The 24463-nt window shown below is 45.9% G+C and overlaps 1 long non-coding RNA gene across 1 annotated transcript; it reads left to right on the forward strand.

Annotated features, from left to right (window-relative positions):
* The first annotated feature begins 15628 nt into the window (after positions 1-15628).
* On the forward strand, positions 15629-18757 carry LOC147965365 (uncharacterized). The gene is made up of 2 exons (XR_015608308.1): positions 15629-15918; positions 18435-18757. It is a non-coding gene; the product is annotated as an uncharacterized LOC147965365 (long non-coding RNA).
* The last annotated feature ends 5706 nt before the right edge of the window (positions 18758-24463 follow it).

Below are 24463 nucleotides of genomic sequence, written 5' to 3' on the forward strand. Positions count from 1 at the left end.
GTCGCCGCGCCGGGTGCTGCCCCGGGACGAATGCTACGTCTTGAGCTTGCGTTGGTTTTTCCCAAAGAGGAAGGGATGATGCAGCAGAGTAGCGTAAGTATTTCCCTCAGTTTTTGAGAACCAAGGTATCAATCCAGTAGGAGGCCACACTCAAGTCCCTCGTACCTACACAAAACGATAGCTACTCGCAACCAACGCGATTAGGGGTTGTCAATCCCTTCACGGTCACATACGAGAGTGAGATATGATAGAGACAATATTTTTGGTATTTTTGGTATGAAGATGCAAAGTAAAAAGTAAAAGCAAAGTAAAAAAGCAAAGCAAGATTAAAGTGATGGAGATTGATATGATGAGAATAGACCCGGGGCCATAGGTTTCACTAGTGGCTTCTCTCAAGAGCATAAGTATTCTACGGTGGGTGAACAAATTACTGTTGAGGAATTGACAGAATTGAGCATAGTTATGAGAATATCTAGGCATGATCATGTATATAGGCATCACGTCCGTGACAAGTAGACCGAAACGATTCTACATCTACTACTATTACTCCACTCATCGACCGCTATCCAGCATGCATCTAGAGTTTTAAGTTAAAAACAGAGTAACACCTTAAGCAAGATGACATGATGTAGATAGATAAATTCATGCAATATGAAATAAACCCCATCTTGTTATCCTCGATGGCAACGATGTAATACGTGCCTTGATGCCCCTTCTGTCACTGGGAAAGGACACCACAAGATCGAACCCAAAGCTAAGCACTTCTCCCATGGCAAGAACTACCAATCTAGTTGGCCAAACCAAACGGATAATTCGAAGAGACTTGCAAAGATAACCAATCATACATAAAAGAATCCAGAGAAGATTCAAATATTATTCATAGATAGACTTGATCATAAACCGACAATTCATCGGTCTCAACAAACACACCGCAAAAAGAAGATTACATCGAATAGATCTCCACAAGAGAGGGGGAGAACTTTGTATTGAGATTCAAAGAGAGAGAAGAAGCCATCTAGCTACTAACTATGGACCCGAAGGTCTGAGGTAAACTACTCACACTTCATCGGAGAGGCTAGGATGATGTAGAAGCCCTCCGTGATGACGGCCCTCTTCCCGCGGAGCTCCGGAACAGGCCCCAAGATGGGATCTCGTGGATACAGAAAGTTGCGGCGGTGGAATTAGGTTTTTGGCTCCTGTTCTGATCGTTTGGGGGTACGTGTGTATATATAGGAGGAAGAAGTACGCCGGAGGAGCACCGAGGGGCCCACGAGGCAGGGGGCGCGCCCTAGGGGGGGGCGCCCCCCACCCTCATGACCGCCTCTTTTGTTCCTTGGAGCAGGGTCCAAGTCTCCTGGATCACATTCGGTGAGAAAATCACGTTCCCGAAGGTTTTATTCCGTTTGGACTCCGTTTGATATTTCGTTTCTTCGAAACACTGAAATAGGCAAAAAACAACAATTCTGGGCTGGGCCTCCAATTAATAGGTTAGTCCCAAAATAATATAAAAGTGGAAAATAAAGCCCAATATAGTCCAAAACAGTATATAATATAGCATGGAGCAATCAAAAATTATAGATATGTTGGAGACATATCAGTCATCCCCAAGCTTAATTCCTACTCGTCCTCGAGTAGGTAAATGATCAAAAGAGAATTTTTGATGCGGAGTGCTACTTGGCATAATTTCAATGCAAATCTTCTTAATTGTGGTATGAATATTCATATTAGAAAGATTCAAGACAAAAGTTTATATTGACATAAAAAATAATAATACTTCAAGCATACTAATAAAGCAATCATGTCTTCTCAAAATAACATGGCCAAAGAAGGTTATCCCTACAAAATCATATAGTCTGGCTATGCTCTATCTTCACCACACAAAATATTTAAATCATGCACAACCCCGATGACAAGCCAAGCAATTGTTTCATACTCTAACTTTTTCGAAACTTTTTCAATCTTCACGCAATACATGAGCGTGAGCCATGGATATAGCACTATAGGTGGAATTGAATGGTGGTTGTGGAGAAGACCAAAAGGAGAAGATAGTCTCACATCAACTAGGCGTATCAACGGGCTATGGAGATGCCCATCAATAGATATCAATGTGAGTGAGTAGGGATTGCCATGCAACGGATGCACTAGAGCTATAAGTATATGAAATCTCAAAAAGAAACTAAGTGGGTGTGCATCCAACTTGCTTGCTCATGAAGACCTAGGGAAATTTGAGGAAGCCCATCATTGGAATATATAAGCCAAGTTCTATAATGAAAAATTCCCACTAGTATATGAATGTGATAACATGAGAGACTCTCTACTATGAAGATCATGGTGCTACTTTGAAGCACAAGTGTGGTAAAAGGATAGTAACATTGTCCCTTCTCTCTTTTTCTCTCATTTTTTTATTTATATATTTTTTTGTTTGGGCCTTTTCTCTTTTTTATGGTCTCTTTTTATTTGGGCTTCTTTGGCCTCTTTTATTTATATATTTTTTTATTTTCCGTCCGGAGTCTCATCCCGACTTATGGGGGAATCATAGTCTTCATCATTCTTTCCTCACTGGGACAATGCTCTAATAATTATGATGACCAAACTTTTATTTTTCTTACAGCTCAATACTTAGAACAAAATATGACTCTATATGAATGCATCCGGCGGTGTACCGGGATATGTAATATGACAATGATGGAGTGTGTCATGATGAACTAGATGGTGGAAAGTTGCATGGCAATATATCTCGGAATGGCTATGGAAATGCCATAATAGGTAGGTACGGTGGCTGTTTTGAGGAAGGTATATGGTAGGTGTATGATACCGGCTAAAAGTGCGCAGTATTAGAGAGGCTAGCTAAGGTGGAAGGGTGAGAGTGCGTATAATCCACGGACTCAACATTAGTCATAAAGAACTCATATACTTATTGCAAAAATCTAGAAGTTATCAAAGCAAAGTATTACGCGCATGCTCCTAGGGGGATAGATTGGTAGGAAAATACCATCGCTCGTCCCCGACCGCCACTCATAAGGAAGACAATCAATAAATAAATCATGCTCCGACCTCATCACATAACGGTTCACCATACGTGCATGCTACGGGAATCACAAACTTTAACACAAGTATTCTTTAAATTCACAACTACTCAACTAGCATGACTTTAATATTATCACCTCCATATCTCAAAACAATTATCATGCTTCAATCTTTTCTTAGTAATCAACACTCAAAACAAAGTTTCACAAATCTTGAATACCAAGCATATTATTATTAAGAAAATTACCATGCTATTAAGGGACTCTCAAAATAATTTAAGTGAAGCATGAGAGATCAATAGTTTCTTTAAAACAAATCCACCACCGTGCTCTAAAAGATCTAAGTGAAGCACATAGAGCAAAATTGTAACGCTCAAAAGATATAAGTGAAGCACATAGAGTATTCTATCAAATTTTAATTCATGCATGGCTCTCTCAAAAGTTGTGTACAGAAAGGATGATTGTGGCATACTAATACACAAAGACACAAATAATACAAGACGCTCCAAGCAAAACACATATCATGTTGGTGAATAAAAATATAGCTCCAAGTAAATTACCGATGGAAGTGGACGAAAGAGGGGATGCCTTCCGGGGCATCCCCAATGTTTGACTTCTTGGTGTCCTTGGATTATCTTGGGGGTGCCATGGGCATCCCCAATATTAGGCTCTTGCCACTCCTTGTTCCATGATCCATCAAAAGAATTCACCCAAAACATGAAAACTTCACAACACAAAACTCAAAATTGAAAACTCGTGAGCTCTGTTAACGAAAGAAAACAAAAGCCCACTTCAAGGTACTGTAATGAACTCATTATTTATTTATATTGGTGTTAAACCTACTGTATTCCAACTTCTCTATGGATTAGAAACTATTTTACTAGCCATAGATTCATCAAAATAAGCAAACAACACACGAAAAACAGAATCTGTCAAAAACAGAACAGTATGTAGTAATCTGTAGCTAGCGCAAGATCTGGAACCCCAAAAATTCTAAAATAAATTGCTGGACGTGAGGAATTTATCTATTAATCATCTTCAAAAATAATTAACTAAATAGCACTCTTCAAATAAAAATGACAGCAGTTCTTGTGAGCGCTAAAGTTTCTGTTTTTTACAGCAAGTTCAACAAGACTTTCCCCAAGTCTTCCCAACGGTTCTACTTGGCAAAAACACTAATTAAACACAAAAAACACAATCAAAACAGAGGCTAAATAATTTATTTATTACTAAGCAGGAGCTAAAAGCAAGGAATACAAATAAAATTGGGTTGCCTCCCAACAAGCGCTATCGTTTAACGCCCCTAGCTAGGCATAAAATCGAGGATAGATCTAGGTATTGCCATAGTAATAAGATAGATCGGTGAAGCCCATTTCATATTCTCTGCGTTCAGCAGCAAGTTTTCTTTGAGGCAAGAAAAAGTAATCAAAATTGCTAAATTTAATAGGACATAAGTCCCCGAGATCAATTTTAGGAGGTATAGGTTCCTCTTTCGGCCCTTCGTAATGTACAACCAATTCATCATTATAAGCATTCTTTTGACAGAACTTTGTGAGCCTAGACTCAAGAGAGTATCCTAGCTCATTATTTCGAATAGCCAAATCATCATTAAGTTCAGAGATTCTATCAATTAAAATATTGGTTGGCACCTTTTTTCTAAGGTTTTCATTAAAAGCAACATAGTCAGGAGATTGAAAGCGCATAATTTCTTCTTGATCGAAGAGGATAGATTCTATGGGAGGACAACCAGCGTCCACCCTATAGTGCGCAAAGATTTCTTTGGCTTGTTTTATTATAAATCTGAATTCATGAGCCAAAAATATAGTAGCGGCACGCTTAACAGAGGAATGCTCGATATTAGAAAATTCTAGGAAAACTCTTTGTATAGATGGGTGCATATGCATAAATTGCCTTTCAAGTTCAATGATAAGCATGGCAATAGCGTCCGCAGGACTACTAGTTCTATGGAGAATAGAACCGCCCATAGAGGGCAAACCACCGGCACAAGTAAAGAAATCTTGAATAACTCCTTTTCCAATAATATTACCACTACCGATTCGAAATCTTTTTGTATGGTAGGTAGGGGGTTCTTCAGCAGGAGCATCAGAACTTTCCATGATATTGTTATCGCCCATATTAGTGATAACTTCCCCAATTTCAGACATAACGACAAGAAAGCAAACTAGCACATGAGCAAACAAAAAGTCAAGGGGGCAAAAGAGGCAAATAGATAGGGAGGATAGAGAGAGACAGAGGGCGAAAAGAATAGCAAGGGTGAATTGGGGGGAGAGGAAAACGAGAGGCAAATGCCAAATAATGTAATGCGAGAGATAGGGATTGTGATGGGTACTTGGTATGTTGACCTTTTGCGTAGACTCCCCGACAATGGTGCCAGAAATCCTTCTTGCTACATCTTGAGCTTGCGTTGGTTTTCCCCGAAGAGGAAGGGATGACGCAGCAGAGTAGCGTAAGTATTTCCCTCAGTTTTTGAGAACCAATGTATCAATCCAGTAGGAGGCCACGCTCAAGTCCCTCGTACCTGCACAAAACGATAGCTACTCGCAACCAACGTGATTAGGGGTTGTCAATCCCTTCACGGTCACTTACGAGAGTGAGATCTGATAGAGACAATATTTTTGGTATTTTTGGTATAAAGATGCAAAGTAAAAAGTAAAAGCAAAGTAAAAAGCAATGCAAGATTAAAGTGATGGAGATTGATATGATGAGAATAGACCCGGGGGCCCTAGGTTTCACTAGTGGCTTCTCTCAAGAGCATAAGTATTCTATGGTGGGTGAACAAATTACTGTTGAGCAATTGACAGAATTGAGCATAGTTATGAGAATATCTAGGCATGATCATGTATATAGGCATCACGTCCGTGACAAGTAGACCGGAACGATTCTGCATCTACTATTATTACTCCACTCATCGACCGCTTCCAGCATGCATCTAGAGTATTAAGTTAAAAACAGAGTAACGCCTTAAGCAAGATGACATGATGTAGAGAGATAAATTCATGCAATAAATAAACCCCATCTTGTTATCCTCGATGGCAACGATGCAATACATGCCTTGCTGCCCCTTCTGTCACTGGGAAAGGACACCGCAAGATCGAACCCAAAGCTAAGCACTTCTCCCATGGCAAGAACTACCAATCTAGTTGGCCAAACCAAATGGATAATTCGAAGAGACTTGCAAAGATAACCAATCATACATAGAAGAATTCAGAGAAGATTCAAATATTATTCATAGATAGACTTGATCATAAACCCACAATTCATCGGTCTCAACAAACACACCGCAAAAAGAAGATTACATCGAATAGATCTCCACAAGAGAGGGGGAGAACTTTGTATTGAGATTCAAAGAGAGAGAAGAAGCCATCTAGCTACTAACTATGGACCCGAAGGTCTGAGGTAAACTACTCACACTTCATCGGAGAGGCTAGGATGATGTAGAAGCCCTCCGTGATGACGGCCCTCTTCCCGCGGAGCTCCGGAACAGGCCCCAAGATGGGATCTCGTGGATACAGAAAGTTGCGGCGGTGGAATTAGGTTTTTGGCTCCTGTTCTGATCGTTTGGGGGTACGTGTGTATATATAGGAGGAAGAAGTACGCCGGAGGAGCACCGAGGGGCCCACGAGGCAGGGGGGCGCCCCCCACCCTCGTGACCGCCTCTTTTGTTCATTGGAGCAGGGTCCAAGTCTCCTGGACCACGTTCGGTGAGAAAATCACTTTCCTGAAGGTTTAATTCCGTTTGGACTCCGTTTGATATTCCGTTTTTTCGAAACACTGAAATAGGCAAAAAAAACAACAATTCTGGGCTGGGCCTTCGATTAATAGGTTAGTCCCAAAAATAATATAAAAGTGAAAAATAAAGCCCAATATAGTCCAAAACAGTAGATAATATAGCATGGAGCAATCAAAAATTATAGATACGTTGGAGACGTATCAACGAACGATGGCGAGGAGGTGCTGGGTCTCGGCGATGGCCGCGACGAGGGCGAGCCCGCCGACCGCGCCTCGTCCAGCTACGGTGGCTCTTCTCTTGGCGAAAGCTCCAGCGGCGGCGATTACGACCAGCCTGTGACGCATGGATAATTAAGCTACAGTAATTCCTTTGCAAATGATACCACGTCACATGCTTACTGTTGATAACTCGCATTGATTCGAAACCGGTTCAAATTTCAAATTCAATTAAAGTCCAAAATTCAAATTTCCCAAACGTGCAAAATTAGATGTTCAAAATGTGGCAAATATTCCATAACCAATTATGGTGCTAATCCAACATTTTTGTAAAAGTATTTATATGCTCTATTGTGAATAAAGTAGTGACTAAAACATTTTTTAATACCATTAAATAATAAACAAATACAAACCTATTTTATTATTGTGCCAAATTAGTTATGGAAGTAGCCTAAATAGTAGTACTAATTGTGGGGCTAGGTTTATATTTTAGAAAACTAAAAATAAATAAATAAAAGGAAACTTAATTGAAAACAGAAACTAAAAAGAAAATAAAACAAGTAAAAGAATAAAAGGAAAAGGCCCCCTCCCCTGTTTCCCTGGGCCTTAGCCTAGTTGCCCCCAGGCCAGGCCACACGGCCCACCCCGCCCCCTGTATAACCCCTCCCAGGAACCCTAGCTACCCACCCGATCCCCCACTTCCCCCCGCACGGTCCCCTCTTCCCCACCCCACGGTCCCCCCGACCCCGATGCCGGCGCCTTCCCCGGCGCCGCCCCACCACCGACGCCTCACCTCCTCTCGGAGCCTCTTTCGCCGCGATGCCCTCCCGCCTCTGCACTAACCCCGGCGCCGCCCTCGCCGGACACGCCGCCTCGTCCTCTCCCTCGCCGAACCTCCCCGAGGCCTTTGCCCCGACCCCTGCACCCCATCGTGACCCCCTCTTCCCCTCTCTGCCCTGCGCTGTTGCTCCACATCACATCTGCGGCCGCGCTACCCAGCCGTGGCCTCACCGCCGCCTCGCGCTGCGTGCGCACCGTTGCCGCTCGTCGCATGCTGCGACGCCGCTCCCGCACCTTGTATCGCTCTGGGGCCGCGCTCGCCGTGCTCGCGACCCCTGCTGCGGTGCCCTGCGTTCCCCTCGGTTCCGCCCCGTGGCGGCCCTGCCGCTGTGCCAAGCCCCCGGGCAGTCTCGGCGCCCGCCACCACAGCTGCCCCGTCACCGGCAACCTCGCCCCGCACTGGGCGGGATGCGCCCCTATGTCCATCCCTGGCCGTCGCTGTGCCCCACCGTGGCCGCTAGCGCCCACGCCCGCGTGCCCCTGGGCGTGCGCCCGAACGGGGCGCACCCGTAACCCGTCGCCCGCGCCCTGTATGGCCTTTGGCCCTATGACAAACGGGGCCCACCCCTGAGAACAATACATATATATTTATATAATAAATATATAAATAAATAAATAAATAATAATTAAAATAATCAGTTAATTAATCCTATTTAATTAATCTAATTAACCTGTTAGTTTAATTAAACATTAATTAGTTTAACACAAACCCTAATTAACCTAAAAAGAGAATGACAGGTGGGTCCCACTAGACCCACACGTCAGGTTGAGGTCATGCTGACATCATGCTGACGTCAACATGCACTGTTATGGATAATGTCGAATTTAAATAATTAAATAAATCCTAAAAATAATTTAAATCTTTTAAAATCAATATAAAAAACCATAGCTCGAATGGAAACACTTTGTACATGAAAGTTGCTTAGAACGACGAGACGAATCCGGATATGCATGCCGTTCGTCCGCCACGCATCCCTAGCATAGCGAACACGCAACTTTACCCCTCCGGTTCATCTGTCCGAAAACGCGAAACACCGGGGATATTTTCCCGGATGTTTCCCCCCTTCACCGGTATCACCTCATACCGCGTGAGGGCACCCCTAGCACCGCTACTTGTCTTGTCATGCATGGTTATGCATCTGTTTGCATTATATTCATTGTTTATTCCCCCTCTTCTCTCCGAGAGACTACGAGACCGACGTTGCTGCTACCCAGTACGACTACGGTGTTGACGACCCCTCTCTCTTGCCAGAGCAACCAGGCAAGCCCCCCCCCCCCTTGATCACCAAATATCGCCTACTCTTCTCTATACTGCTTGCATTAGAGTAGTGTAGCATGTTACTGCTTTCCGTTAATCCTATCCTGATGCATAGTCTGTCATTGTTGCTACAATTGTTGATACCTAACCTGCAATCCTACATGCTTAGTATAGGTTGCTAGTACTTCATCAGTGGCCCTACATTCCAGTCCGTCTGCCATGCTATACTATCGGGCCGTGATCACTCGGGAGGTGATCACGGGTATATACATACATATATACATACTATACTTGTTATGACTAAAGTCGGGTCGGCTCGTTGATTACCCGCAAGTGATTCCGATGAGGGGGCTGAAAGGACAGGTGGCTCCATCCCGGTAGAGGTGGGCCTGGGTTCCCGAAGGCCCCCGACTGTTACACTGTGGCGGAGCGACAGGGCGGGCGGAGACCACCTAGGTGAGTGGTGGGCCTGGCCCTGGTCGGCATTCGCGGTTACTTCGAAATAACACGCTTAACGAGATCTGGGTATTTGATCTGATTCTGGCTACTGTCCTATACACTTACCAACTACGCGTGGACAGTTATGGGCACTCGACGTCGTGGTATCAGCCGAAGCCTTCGTGATGTCAGCGACTGAGCGACGCGCGCCGGGTTGGACTGGAACACCTGCTCTTGTATAAGGGAGGCTAGGTCTGCTCACCGGCCGCGTACGCAACGTGCAGGTGTGCAATGGGCGATGGGCCCAGACCCCTGCGCCATAGGATTTAGACCGGCGTGCTGACCTCTCTGTTGTGCCAAGGTAGGGCTGCGACGTGTTGATCTTCCGAGGCCGGGCATGACCCAGGAAAGTGTGTCCGGACAAAGAGGATCAAGCGTGTTGGGAAATGGGGTGCACCCCTGCAGGGAAGTTAATCTATTCGAATAGCCATGATCTTCGGTAACAGGATGACTTGGAGTTGTACCTTGACCTTATGACAACTAGAACCGGATACTTAATAAAACACACCCTTCCAAGTGCCAGATACAACCGGTGATCGCTCTCTCACTGGGCGACGAGGGGAGGATCATCGGTTAGGATTATGCTATGTGATGTTACTTGGTGAACTTACCATCTACTCTATTCTTCTGCTGCAAGATAGAGGTTACCCGAAGCGTAGTCTTCGAAAGGACTAGCTATCCCCCTCTTATTCCGGCATTCTGCAGTTCAGTCCACATATCATAACCCCTTTTCCAGTTGATACCAATGCATACATATGTAGTGTAGCTCCTTGCTTGCGAGTACTTTGGATGAGTACTCACGGTTGCTTTGCTCCCCCTTTTCCCCCTTTCTATACTCGATTGCTGCGATCAGACGATGGAGCCCAGGAGCCAGATGCCACTGTCGATGACGACTACTACTACTCGGGAGGTTCGTACTACTACGTTCAGCCCGCTGACGACGACCAGGAGTAGTTTAGGCGGATCCCAGGCAGGAGGCCTGCGCCTCTTTCGATCTGTATCCCAGTTTGTGCTAGCCTTCTTAAGTCAAACTTGTTTAATTTATGTCTGTACTCAGATATTGTTGCTTCCGCTGACTCGTCTATGATCGAGCTCTTGTATTCGAGCCCTCGAGGCCCCTGGCTTGTAATATGATGCTTGTATGACTTATTTTAGTTGTAGAGTTGTGTTGTGATATCTTCCTGTGAGTCCCTAATCTTGATCGTACTCGTTTGCGTGTATGATTAGTGTACGGTTGAATCGGGAGCATAAAAAGTTGGTATTAGAGCCGACTGCCTGTAGGAATCCCCCTTTCAAACTCCTTGGCCGAAGTTGAGTCTAGTCTGTGAAAACTGTTTTATTAACATGGCGGTGTGGCTTTCGGGCCCACATCGCCATTGTGTGGTATTAGGATCTTTTATTCCTCGTCTATACTCTGGGATTCTGATCTCTCTTCTAGCCAGGTTAAATGGTTTTGCTAACTCTAACTCTAGGTTCTCGTAAATACTTTCTCCCGGAGAGCCCCTTCATTCCAGATGATGGCCTGCTTCACCAAAAGATCCGAAGATATTCTACGTTGTTCTCTCGAGACTTTGTGCCCATTGCTTTTGCCGTCCCCTACCACCATAATATCCCAATGGATAAATACCTACACCTGTCATTCTTACTTTTATTCCCAGTTAATCTTGTTATTACAAGATACCCCGAAATTCTCTCTATTGTTCCGAAAATACTTTGTGCCCACTGCCCTTGCAGTTCCTTGCAACCTGAATACCCCCACGAAATACTTCTCGCACTTATCGAGTATCCGCTCATCCCTAGTTGATTCACGTATTTCACAAAAGTCTTCGAAATAATATTTGATCTTCCAAAAATCCTCAACAGCTTGTTGCTCTTGAAATTCTTGCTTGCTTGCATTATGAATAATGTCATAAGTCTGGTAATCTTATTGGCATCCTTTGCCATTATCATTTTGAGTCCGCTGATTCAATTTGTTGTGAACGCTTGCAATCCTCAACCAGATCCTAGAATTCATCCTTCCGGCTCAGACGCCATTTTAAATATGAGATGGATCTCGACCAACCAAATTGCCATTGATTGTACCCCTAAGGCTATTCAACTTATCCATCCCTAATTAGAGCATTGCTTCTGATCCCTTGTCTTGGAATTCATAATTCATTTGCATTTGAGCTTTGAGTTAGTCAGTTGTATCTATAATCTGATCTCCTTGCATTGTTTCTTCTTCTGATGGTGTGCCAATGCTCACATCAGCTCCGTTATGGACCGTCAGATCCTTTGTTAGATTATATCCGACAGTGCTCTTCATATTCAATAACCTTGTGAGCCTTTCCATGGGAATATAATGCCTTTGGTAAATTGTATCCTATGCTTTGTGAACCATGCTATACTTTCCAGCTTGTATTATTTACTCCGAAATTTGTGGTATATGTTCCTAAGATACCCTGATGGGTTGAACCTATGCCTTCCTTATTATGTGTGAACTCAAAAGATTTCACGGGTCATACTTATCTGGTATTGCACCAGGTAAAAGCTTTCAACAGCTAATGTCATTTTCGAAATACGAGAGGTGAATGAAAGGTTATGCATTGAACAAGTGGGAGTCGACCTTGAACTTGTGTTCATGCCCATGGACACGATGTGGATCCTATCATGAAAGCTTCTTGTAATAATAACTATTTCCTTGCTATAATATGCTTTAGTATCTGTGAATTGATCCTTTGCAATCGTAATTCCGACCATAGGTTCTTCTTTGACCCCCTTTCACGTGCAAGTTTAAGCACTTGTCTTATGTGGATCAATACCCCGGTCCAACCTCTACTTTGATTTGTCGTCGAGTATTACCCCCTGGTATCTTGAGATTATCACGGAACTGCATATCTTCTTATGAGTTCTTCATCAAGTACTACATTCTCACTGATTCATTTTTTTCATGGGCTCTGAGTTATTAAACACTCATAGACACCGATAACTGTATCGAGTTCGCATTGCGATTCAACAAGATTAGAACTCTTCATTGCTTACAATTTAATAACTCGATCACATCATTCCTAGCCTAATTGGCTATATCATTATTGTGCTCATTTTAACTGTGCTACCTGGTCCTTATTCCTGGAGCATAACTTTCGGCGATGAGCTAAACTTACGTCGATATACCTTGTCTTATCGTTTCACCTCGAACAGCAAGCTTGATTCTGAGTTGGTGCAGTATCCGTGGTTCCAACAATCTTTCTCTGCATTAGTCCTGTTGCTTGATGTAGCCGCTGTTCAATTTCTTCTTCGTGGAGCCTCTCGACATAATTTGTCATGATCATCATCAACATTCTGGTCTCTTCCAGGATATCAATTGAATTCATGATGAGAAATACCATCCTTGCCCCTCGATGATCAGTGCTATCATCGACCACTTTATTGCCTTCCGTTCAACACAAACTTGTTCGTTTTTCGTGATATACCTTGAGATCCTTGCTCTCTAGCATTTGTTCTTTACCTTGGAGTATTACCATCTTTTATGTCAAGAATGTCATGAGAATTTCACCACCTCTTAAGAATTCTTGATACAAGTGATACTCCTTGCCATATCCATTCGCTCCTTGGTCCCTGTGTTGTTTCTAACCGGAAAACCGACAATTGAACTATGATGTGCGAATTCAAAACTTCTAGCAACCCTATTGCTTTGAAGTTAATGGTCAATATGTCATTCTTAGACCATTGGTTATCGAATCACCATTCTAACATTGATCATGCTACCTAAGCCCATATGTCGGGTGCACCTTTCGATCAATGATTAACTGTGTATGTTTCCTCGAGCATACCTCATTATATCTTTTGATCTGACAAATGTTATCTCCTTGTTAGAATAGTTGTGGGAATCCATCTTTTGGAAATCTTGATTCATTGTCGCTGAGTTCATCAGCCACCTCCTCATCCTCTCCTTGGGTTATTGATGAACTCATGATTCGGAACTTCTTCCATAGTTCATTTCTTGAGAATATTACAATGTCATCTCGTCAATTTGTGTCGCACCTTTTTCTTCTCAGGCATCCTGAGTATGAGATATCCTGACACCAATCGGATCTAAATCTCGGTCAGATATGATGGTTGGAACATATTTTCAAGAGTTATAACATTGGTCTTTATATGACCTGGTAAGGTGATGTCATGCCTAGCACACTTGTCCGGAGGACCTATTGTTATAGTTTCCATTTTAGTAAGGTTATCCATTCTTCCATGAGGAAATTGTAAGACTTATTCTATAAGATGTTCCTGATGGATCCTTTGTGTATCCATAGCCTGATCTTTACCTGATGACCATGTCAATGCTATCTCGAAGCATGTCTGTGGTACACCAATTTTCAACAAAGAACATTTGAAGCCCAATGCTAAATGTTTCTTGCTCAACTATCCAAACACCGTTGTATGGGTAATGTCACGAAATTTAGCTGCCCTTATCTATAGAGTTTTCTACATTATAACTTGTCATGGATATCATGCCCTGCTTGTCCTTAGGAAGGATATACCCTTGAAATATTTGTTTAAACACATTTTTTTCTTTCCATTGTTCTGTTTAACCTGATGATCACATATTCCTTTCCATTGGTTTGTTTGGCCTTTCTTGTGATGTATATAATCTAAGCAGTAATAATTCACTGCTTATGTAAACACCTCGGTGTACAACTTTGTTAGTGAAACCCTGTTTCTACTGTTAATGACATTCCGGTAGCCACCGATGGACAAGAACCTTGCCTATTGGTCCGCCTTGTTCAATGAGCAGGAAAATGGTTCTCGTTGTCCCTCGCCCTTGGTACCGACATTGTTGCTGACATAACCGACAGATTATTCCCTGCCTTGCCTTGCTATCATAACCGTACAAGATGTCAACGCCTTTCCTACTTTAAACACACATGGTGGGCCCATAACCCACAGTTCCACAGGATCGAAACCTGACTCTCCTATACAACCTGTTGTCAAAGTTATTCCTCACGCTTGACTTCTTATGTAACTCACGGTCCACCTGCCAAGTGAACTATTCTGGAATCTGGCGCAATACTTATTCCCATTGCTCGGAACCCCTTTCACCATCTGATTAGGCATCGAACGATGGCCTACCCACTTGAAACTTCTTATTGTGCCTTCTTACTTGTTCTTGATATTTTCTTAAGTTTCAACTCGAGAGTTACTTTCTGCCACATTCCCTGAGTTATACGCCGGATAGCAACCTTGTAGAGTTTCGTTCTTCCGAAGCTACCCATTATACTTTTCATAAGTACAATGGAGTTCCCGAGGAAAGGATGCCGACATCATCATGATGACCTCAAGCTGAACTATAAAAACATCAGCGTTATGGATCGACCACTTCGAGGAGAGCAACTAAGACCGAGTACACTCGCTAGAATTTCGTAACTAGAACCTTCCCCCTTACGCCTCTTAAATCTCGGGACGAGATTTCTTGTAGTGGAGGAGAATTGTGACGCCCGGATAATTAAGCTACAGTAATTCCTTTGCTAATGATACCACGTCACCATGCTTACTGTTGATAACTCGCGTTGGTTCGAAACCGGTTCAAATTTCAAATTCAATTAAAGTCCAAAATTCAAATATCTCAAACCTGCAAAATAAAATGTTCAAAATGTGGCAAATATTCCATAACCAATTACGGTACTGACCCAACATTTTTGTAAAAGTATTTAAATTCTCTTTTGTGAATAAAGTAGTGACTAAAACATTTTTTAATACCATTTAATAATAAACAAATACAAACCTATTTTATTATCGTGGAAAATTAGTTATGGCAGTAGCCTCAATAGTAGTACTAATTTTGGGGCTAGGTTTATATTTTAGAAAACTCAAAATAAATAAATAAAAGGAAACTTAATTGAAAACAGAAACTAAAAAGAAAACAAAACAAGTAAACGAATAAAAGGAAAAGGCCCCCTCCCCTGTTTCCCTGGGCCTTAGCCTAGTTGCCCCCAGGCCAGGCCACACGGCCCACCCCGCCCCCTGTATAACCCCGGAACCGTAGCTACCCACCCAATCCCCCACCTCCCCCCCGCACGATCCCCTCTTCCCCACCCCACGACCCGATGTGGATCGGGGGCGCTGGCCCCGCCGACCCTGGTGACTGTGCCGCCCCGCGCCCCGACGCTGGCGCCATCCCCGGCGCCGCCCCACCACCGACGCTTCGCCTCCTCTCGGAGCCCCCTTCGCCGCGATGCCCTCCCGCCTCTGCACCAACCCCGGCGCCACCCTTGCCGGACATGCCGCCTCGTCCTCTCCCTCGCTGGTCCTCCCCGAACCTCCCCGAGCCCTTTGCCCCGCCCCCTGCACCCCGCCGTGAGTCCCCTCTTCCCCTCTCTGCCCTGCGCTGTCGCCCTGCATCGCATCTGCGGCCGTGCTACCCAGCTGTAGCCTCGTCGCCGCCTCGCGCTGCGTGCGCGCCGTTGCCGCTCGTCGCGTGCTGCGACGCCGCTCCCGCGCCCTGCCTCGCTCCGGGGCCGCGCTCGTCGTGCCCGCGACCCCTGCTGCAGTGCCCTGCGTCCCCCCTCGCTTCCGCCCCGCGGCGGCCCTACCGCTGTGCCATGCCCCCGCGCAGTCTGGGGGCACGGCGCCCGCTACCACAGCTGCGCCCTCCATGGGCGGGCTCCCCCGTCACCGGCAACTTCGCCCCGCACTGGGCGGGATGCGCCCCTGCACCCATCCCTGGCCGGCGCCGTGCCCCGCCGTGGTCGGCAGCGCCCACTCCCGCGTGCCCCTAGGCGTGCGCCCGAATAGGGCGCGCCCGTAACCCGTCGCCCATGCCCTGTATGGCCTTTGGTCCTATAACAAACGGGCCCACCCCCCTGAGAACAAATATATATATATATATAATAAATACGTAAATAAATAAAATAATTAATTAATTAAGTTAATTAATCCTATTTAATTAATCTAATTAACCTGTTAGTTTAATTAAACAGTAATTAGTTTAACCTAAACCCTAATTAACCTAAACAGAGAATGACAGGTGGGTCCCACACGTCTGGTTGACGTCAGCATGCACTGTTCTGGATAATGTTGAATTTAAATAATTAAATAAATCCTAAAAATGATTTAAATCTTTTAAAATCAATATAAAATAAACCGTAGCTTGGATGCAAATACTTTGTACATGAAAGTTGCTCAGAACGACGAGACAAATCCGAATACGCAGCCCGTTCGTCCGCCACGCATCCCTAGCATAGCGAACATGCAACTTGCCCCCTCCGGTTCATCTGTCCGAAAACGCGAAACACCAGGGATATTGTCCCAGATGTTTCCCCCCTTCACCGGTATCACCTCATACTGCGTCATGGCACCCCTAGCACCGCTACTTGTCTTGTCATGCATCGTTATGCATCTGTTTGCATGATATTCATTGTTTCTTCCCCCTCTTCTCTCCGATAGACTATGAGACCGACGCCGCTGCTACCTAGTATTACTACGGTGTTGACGAACCCTCTCTCTTGCCAGAGCAACCAGGAAAGCCCCCCCCCCCCTTGATCACCAGATATCGCCTACTCTTCTCTATACTGCTTGCAATATAGTACTGTAGCATGTTACTGCTTTTTGTTAATCCTATCCTGATGCATAGCCTATCATTGTTGATACAACTGTTGATACCTTACCTGCAATCCTACATGCTTAGTATAGGTTGCTAGTACTTCATCAGTGGCCCTACATTATAGTCCGTCTGCCATGCTATACTATCGAGCCGTGATAACTTGGGAGGTGATCACAGGTATATACATACATATATACATACTATACTTGTTATGACTAAAGTCGTGTCGGCTCGTTGAGTACCCGCAAGTGATTCCGATGAGGGGGCTGAAAGGACGACAGGTGGCTCCATCCCGGTAGAGGTGGGCCTTGGTTCCCGAAGGACCCCGACTATTACACTGTGGTGGAGCGACAGGGCAGGCGGAGACCACCTAGGTGAGAGGTGGGCCTGGCCCTGGTCGGCGTTCGCGGTTACTTCAAAATAACAAGCTTAACGAGATCTGGGTATTTGATCTCAGTCTGGCTAGTGGCCTATACGCACTAACCAAGTACGCGGGGACAGTTATGGGTACTCGACGTCTTGCTATCACCCGAAGCCTTCATGACGTCAGCGACTAAGCGGCGCGTGCCGGGTTGGACTCGAACGCCTGCTCTTGTATAAGGGAGGCTCGGTCTGCTCACCGGCCACGTAGGCAACGTGCAGGTGTGCAATGGGCGATGGGCCCAGACCCCTGCGCCATAGGATTTAGACTGGCGTGCTGACCTCTCTGTTGTGCCTAGGTAGGGCTGCGACGTGTTGATCTTCCGAGGCCGGGCATGACCCAGGAAAGTGTGTCCGGACAAAGAGGATCAAGCGTGTTGGGAAATGTGGTGCACCCCTGCAGGGAAGTTAATCTATTCGAATAGCCATGATCTTCGGTAACAGGACGACTTGGAGTTGTACCTTGACCTTATGACAACTAGAACCGGATACTTAATAAAACACACCCTTCCAAGTGCCAGATACAACCGGTGATCGCTCTCTCACAGGGCAACAAGGGGAAGATCATCGGTTAGGATTATGCTATGCGATGTTACTTGGTGAACTTACCATCTACTCTCTTCTTCTACTGCAAGATAGAGGTTACCAGAAGCGTAGTCTTCGAAACGACTAGCGATCCCCCTCTTATTCTGGCATTCTGCAGTTCAGTCCAGATATGATACCCCTTTTACATTTGATACCAATGCATACATATGTAGTGTAGCTCCTTGCTTATGAGTACTTTGGATGAGTACTCACGGTTGCTTTGCTCCCCCCTTTCCCGCTTTCTTTACTCGATTGTTGCGACCAGACGATGGAGCCCAGGAGCCAGACGCCACTGTCGATGATGACTACTACTACTCGGGAGGTGCCTACTACTACGTGCAGCCCGTTGACGACGACCAGGAGTAGTTTAGGAGGATCCCAGGCAGGAGGCCTGCGCCTCTTTCGATCTGTATCCCAGTTTGTGCTAGCCTTCTTAAGGCAAACTTGTTTAACTTATGTCTGTACTCAGATGTTGTTGCTTCCGCTGACTCGTCTATGATCGAGCTCTTGTATTCGAGCCCTCGAGGCCCCTGGCTTGTAATATGATGCTTGTATGACTTATTTTAGTTGTGGAGTTGTGTTCTGATATCTTCCCCTGAGTCCCTGATCTTGATCGTACTCATTTGCGTGTATGATTAGTGTACGGTTGAATCGGGGGTGTCACACAGCGGCCACGCCATCGCGCTCGCTTTGAAGGTGGTAGCAGGTCGTCTCGTCGCTGCGCCTCCGTGAAGCGCGAGGAGGGATCCAGCTAAGCTCCGGACATCGCCAGAGGCCTGCCCCTGTGGTTCGCTGCAACGCCGCTTTTGTTTTGTTCCTCTTTTCTTTCCTCCATCAAAATGAAACTAGTATGGGCCCGGAGGGGCGTGTATCAAACTGTGATTCCTCAATCATTACGCTATGCTTGTTATTTCCGTGCTGTGTCATTATTTTGTGCGGAGACAACTCAGCCTGGCGCGTTCGGGGCAGCCTCTTCATAACGGGGCACTTGTTTCCTCATGCCCGTCTTGGCTTAGTGGTTGCTCAGGAACTGCAAAACATTTGTTAGGAAGCTCGCTAGGAGACTTATCGTTCACCCGAGCCTTGACCCAGCGCTTCATATCGCGATACCCGAGGGGCACGGATTAGGAGAGATGTGCCGGCTTGTGGGCTCGAACGAGGGTGCCTCATGAGAAAGCAGACCGAAGGCAGAGAGAAGGACCAAAATAGGAGGAAGAAACCCTCGCGAAGGTGCCTGCCTAGCCCCCTCGCGAGGTATGCGAGAGAGAGAACACAAGTGAACTGGAACAGCAAAAGGCGACGGAACCAAATCAGCAAGGAACATCAGAGGCAAACTTCAATTAAGATAAGGCGAGCCAACTACGGAAAGCAAATGAAAAGCCGTGTCCGGCACCTGGTCTAGTCTTCAATTCTTCTCACCAGCGCGGAGCTAAGTGCTGCCACTGGGCATGGGAGGGAGCCTCTGAGGCCCGAGGGCGGCACTACTGACACTCCGAGGCGTGTACAGCCCCACTCATTATTACGTGAGAGTGTCACGGGCGGCGATTCTTCACAGGCACTGGGCCTTTCTTCACAGGCACTGGGCCTTGCTTCACAGGCACTGGGCCTTGCTTCATAGGCACCGGTCCTTTCTCACAGGCACTGGGCCTTGCTTCACAGGCACTGGGCCTTGTTTCATGGGTAGAACTTCCAAAGGTGCCTGATGTTCCAGGCGTTCTGGATGGCACTACTAGGGAAAACCTTATACACAGAATCTTAGTAGCAGCGCGGCATAAAAACAGGCGCTTCTGCTAAGTAGTAGCAGCGTGGCTACGGAAAGCTCACTACTGGTGCAAACTTAGCAGTAGCGCGTGACGCTTAAACCGCGCTGCTACAAAAATCCACCGACAGTACACAACGACATAAGTTTACCAGTAGCGCGGCGCCAGGGAGCTCGCTGCTGCTAATGCCATAGTAGCAGCGTGCTTTTTTGTCACCTCGCTGCTGCTAATTTTGAAATTGTGCACAGGGTTGGCCCGTTTAGCAGTAGCGCGTGACAGGAAAGCGCACTGTTGCTACGCTCTTAGCAGCAGCGCGCTTTCTCTCCCGCGCTACTGCTAAGACGCAGCACCCACCACCTTTTCCACCTCCCCCTCCCCATCTCCTCTCCTCCCTTTCCCCTACCTCCCACATCCTCCCTCTCTCACTCTTCTTCTTCCTCAATACTTCTCCCCCATTACTCTCCCTCTTCTACCTACCTTTCTCTCTCTTCATTACTCCTAGCTATAACTACACCACCTCCATTAATTCATCTCCTTTCTTTTTTTCCTCCCCCTCCACTAGTTGAAGTTGTCTCCTCCCAAATTAGCTAGCTAGGTAGATGTAGCATTTAGTTAAGTGACCTATTTTCCCCCTAACTAGATCTTTCTTTGTCAAGAAGAGCTTTGTGCACTTTTGACCTCCCTACATCATCATCTCCACCGTGTGCTCGATCTCGAGATAGAGGTGTGATTAATATTTCATGCTTTTGCAAAATGGAAATATGTTTATGCATGTGTGTGTGATATTTTTATGGAAATTGTGTGTGTGGCATGAGTTGACGCCAAATTGTGCATTTGAGTTGCCTATGTTTTGCCGAAATGTCTATTTATTTCCGTTTCGGCGAATTCCGGGCAAACTCTAGATCTATATATGTCCTATTTTTAAGGAAGGTCATGCCGAATTTTTGTATGACTTTGATGAATGCATGCATTTTTATAATCAATTTGTTTATTATTACCGTGCAGAGTTGACGATGGTCAGTGGAACGATGGTGGACAGGTGGTTGCGGTCGGCGGTGCAGGACATGAAGGAAAATAACCTGACAGAGGTTTTATGTCCGTGTCGAAAATGCAAAGGAATAGTTTGGCTTGACCCCCATGTCGATGGTCGTGTCGAAGCGCACCTGCTCATGACTGGTTTCATGGATGACTATACTCGGTGGATAACTGAAGATGAGGATGACGATGTTGAGGATGCCGACGGGGCAGGCAATGATGACACGGGGCAAGATGAAGAGATGATTGATAATGGCGGCGGGAAAGAGGCCGGACATGGCGGCGGAGAAGGGGCCGGACATGGCGGCGGAGAGAACGACATGGACTCCATGCAGCAGAGTTCGTCGGTACTAAGTTCAATCGTGCGGGACCCTCATGTTCAAGCATTGCTTCACAAGGAGACGAGTACTGAGAGAGCTGCTTCTAGAGAGGAGGCTAACCTGGAGCAACTGGTGGTAGACTCGAACACTCCATTGTATGATGGTTGCAATTCTGAGGTGACCCGGTTGAGTTTCATGCTCCAACTGCTAAAGACGAAGGATAAAAACAACTGGATCGACACTAGCCTCGATGAGCATCTCAAGTACCTAAAGGATGCTCTTCCCGAGGGTAATCTATGTCCTAGTAGTGTTGATGAGGCCAAGAAGATCGTGTGCCCTCTTGATCTGCCACACGCTAGATACCATGCATGAATCAACGATTGCATAATTTATCGGAAGGAGCATGCGGAAAAAACAAGTTGTCCGGTGTGCAATGCTTCTCTATACAAGAATGCTGGGAAGAAATGTCCCCAGAAAGTGGTATGGTACTTACCGATCACTCCCCGTCTCCAAAGGTATTTTGTAGATCCCAAGGAAGCAAAGCTAATGTGCTGGCACGCGGAGAGGAAGAAGCCCGACGATGGAGATGATCCGAAGCTGAGACACGTCAAGGATGGAAGCCAGTGGAGAGTGTTGAACAGCTTCTATCGGTATTTTGAATGTGATGCAAGGAACATCGTGCTCGGCGCGTGTACTGATGGCATGAATCCGTTTGGCAACCAGAGCACCAACCATAGCACATGGCCCGTGTTTGTATGGATGTATAACCTCCCCCCTGGTTGTGCATGAAATCGAAGTACATTCACATGAGCATGCTTATTCAAGGGCCGAAACAACTAGGAAATAATATTAATTTGTATCTGGGGCTACTTCAGGAGGAGTTAGACACGTTATGGAAAACACCGGCCAAGACATGGGATGCCAGCAAAGGCGAGTATTTGAACATGAGAGTCGCGCTGATCACGACAGTGCACGACTATCTTGGTTACGGATATGTGGCAGGCCAGGTGTGCCATGGATATTGCGGATGCACGCGGTGCATGGATGATACGACGTCTCAGCAGCTAACGTCAAGGAAAGATGGCAGGTCTGGGAAAATCGTGTACATGGGGCATCGAAGATGGCTAACAGGACGACCCGTGGAGAAACCACGGAGATCTATTCAATGGTCACACTGAGCATCGAGGACCTCCACGTAAGCGGAGCGGTGCCGAAATCGATGAGCTGTTGAAAAACTGGAAGGAGTGCCCCGCGCCGGGAAAGACGATGAGAAAGGCGCCGGAGCCGCTGCTGAAGGTATGGAAGACGAGGTCTGTGTTCTGGGACTTGGAGTACTGGCACAAACTCAATACACCTCATTGCCTTGATCAAATGCATATCTGTAAGAATGTCCTTGAGAGCTTGCTCGCAACACTGATGAACATGCCGGATAAGACCAAGGATGGACCGAAGGCAAGAAAAGACTTGCAAGATTTGAAAATCAGGGAAGATCTGCACATGCCGCCCCGTAAAATGTCATACAAGACAGAGACGGAGACAGAGGCACAGGAGAAGAAGGGCAAGAAAATAAAGAATGAGGATTATTGCCCCCCTTCTTGCTTCACCTTAAGTCAGACTGAGATCAATCAATTCTTTAAGTGCCTTACCGGAGTCAAAGTTAGTTCTGGTTACTGTGGCAAGATAAGTAGATATCTAGACACGGACAAGAAAAGGTTCAGCGGGATGAAGTCTCATGACTGTCATGTGATGATGACGCAGATATTACCTGTTGCCCTTAGAGGGATAATGGACAAGCATGTCCGTGACACGCTTATTGGTCTCTGCAACTTTTTCGACGTCATCTCTCGAAAGTCAATCAGTGTGAAGCAGCTCCGAAGGCTACAGGAAGAAATTGTTGTGATACCGAATGAGCTTGAGATGTACTTCCCGCCCGCGTTCTTTGACGTGATGGTGCATCTGTGTGTCCATATTGTGGATGACATAATAGACCTGGGGCCGTCATTCCTGCACAACATGATGCCGTTTGAGAGGATGAATGGGATCATCAAAGGATTCGTTCGTAACATGTCCCATCCGGATGGAAGCATCGTCCAGGGCTATTTGACACAAGAGTGCATCTCTTTCTGTGAGAATTTTCTATATGGCGCAGACCAGCCGCCTGGTGTTAGTGTTGGTTTGCCCGTTAACAAGCACGATGGGAGGCTCGAAGGAGAAGGTCACTGCAACGGTCGCAGGGAACTACACGTGGCATACTCAGATCAACGCAGCGACTTTGACAGAGCAAACTTGGTAGTGCTACAACACCTAGATGAGGTAGATCCTTTCGTGGCATTGCACAAAGAAATTATCGCAAAGAAGTATCGTGACCGGGGGGTATGCAGGACGGATGCCCAAGTTACTAGAGAGCACAACTCCACTTTCCTGCATTGGTTCAAAGAGCATATTATTGCTAATCCCCCGGAGGAGGGCTCTAAGGACGGATTGCTCATATACGCCTTAGCACATGGCCCCTCGCCCAACCTCGTAACCTATCAGGCATATGATATCAACGGATACACATTCTACATGGAGGCCAAAGATATGGACAGTGATGAATATCAGAACTCAGGGGTGACGATGGAATGCATGACCGGCAGCGACAACGGCGCAACTGAACGATTTTATGGAAGGGTTGAGGAGATCTGGGAGCTTGACTACTCTGGACTGCACAACACGACGATGTTCCGTGTCAGATGGGCTAAGAATGTCGAAAGAGAAAGCCGGATTTTCACTACCATGACTATACCCGATGCCAAGAGCGCTACCGTGAAGGCTATCGCAAAAAACGAGCCATGGGTACACACTAAGCACGTGACACAATGCTTCTTCATAACCGAACCATGCAATCCCAGTCGTGTTGTCGTGAGGAAAGGCAAAAGAAACATCATTGGAATGGATGGAGTCGCCAACGAGGAAGACTATGATCAGTACGGCAACCCAATGAGGGAAGATGACGATGATGATGAAATATACGTCAAAAGAAGAATCAATACTACATCACCAAAGAAAAATCGTACTCCATGGAAAAGGCAAAGTCACAATGAGGGGCTCAATTATTCTTCGACGAACAAGAAGGGAAAGAAGCTGACTCAAAAACGAAAACGTCAGCCCTAAGGAATCGGTCAAATGATGTAATATAT

The sequence above is a fragment of the Triticum urartu genome, chromosome 6A, assembly GCF_056163025.1.
Source record: "Triticum urartu cultivar PI428250 chromosome 6A, HENAU_Tu73, whole genome shotgun sequence".
Classification (NCBI taxonomy): domain Eukaryota; kingdom Viridiplantae; phylum Streptophyta; class Magnoliopsida; order Poales; family Poaceae; genus Triticum; species Triticum urartu.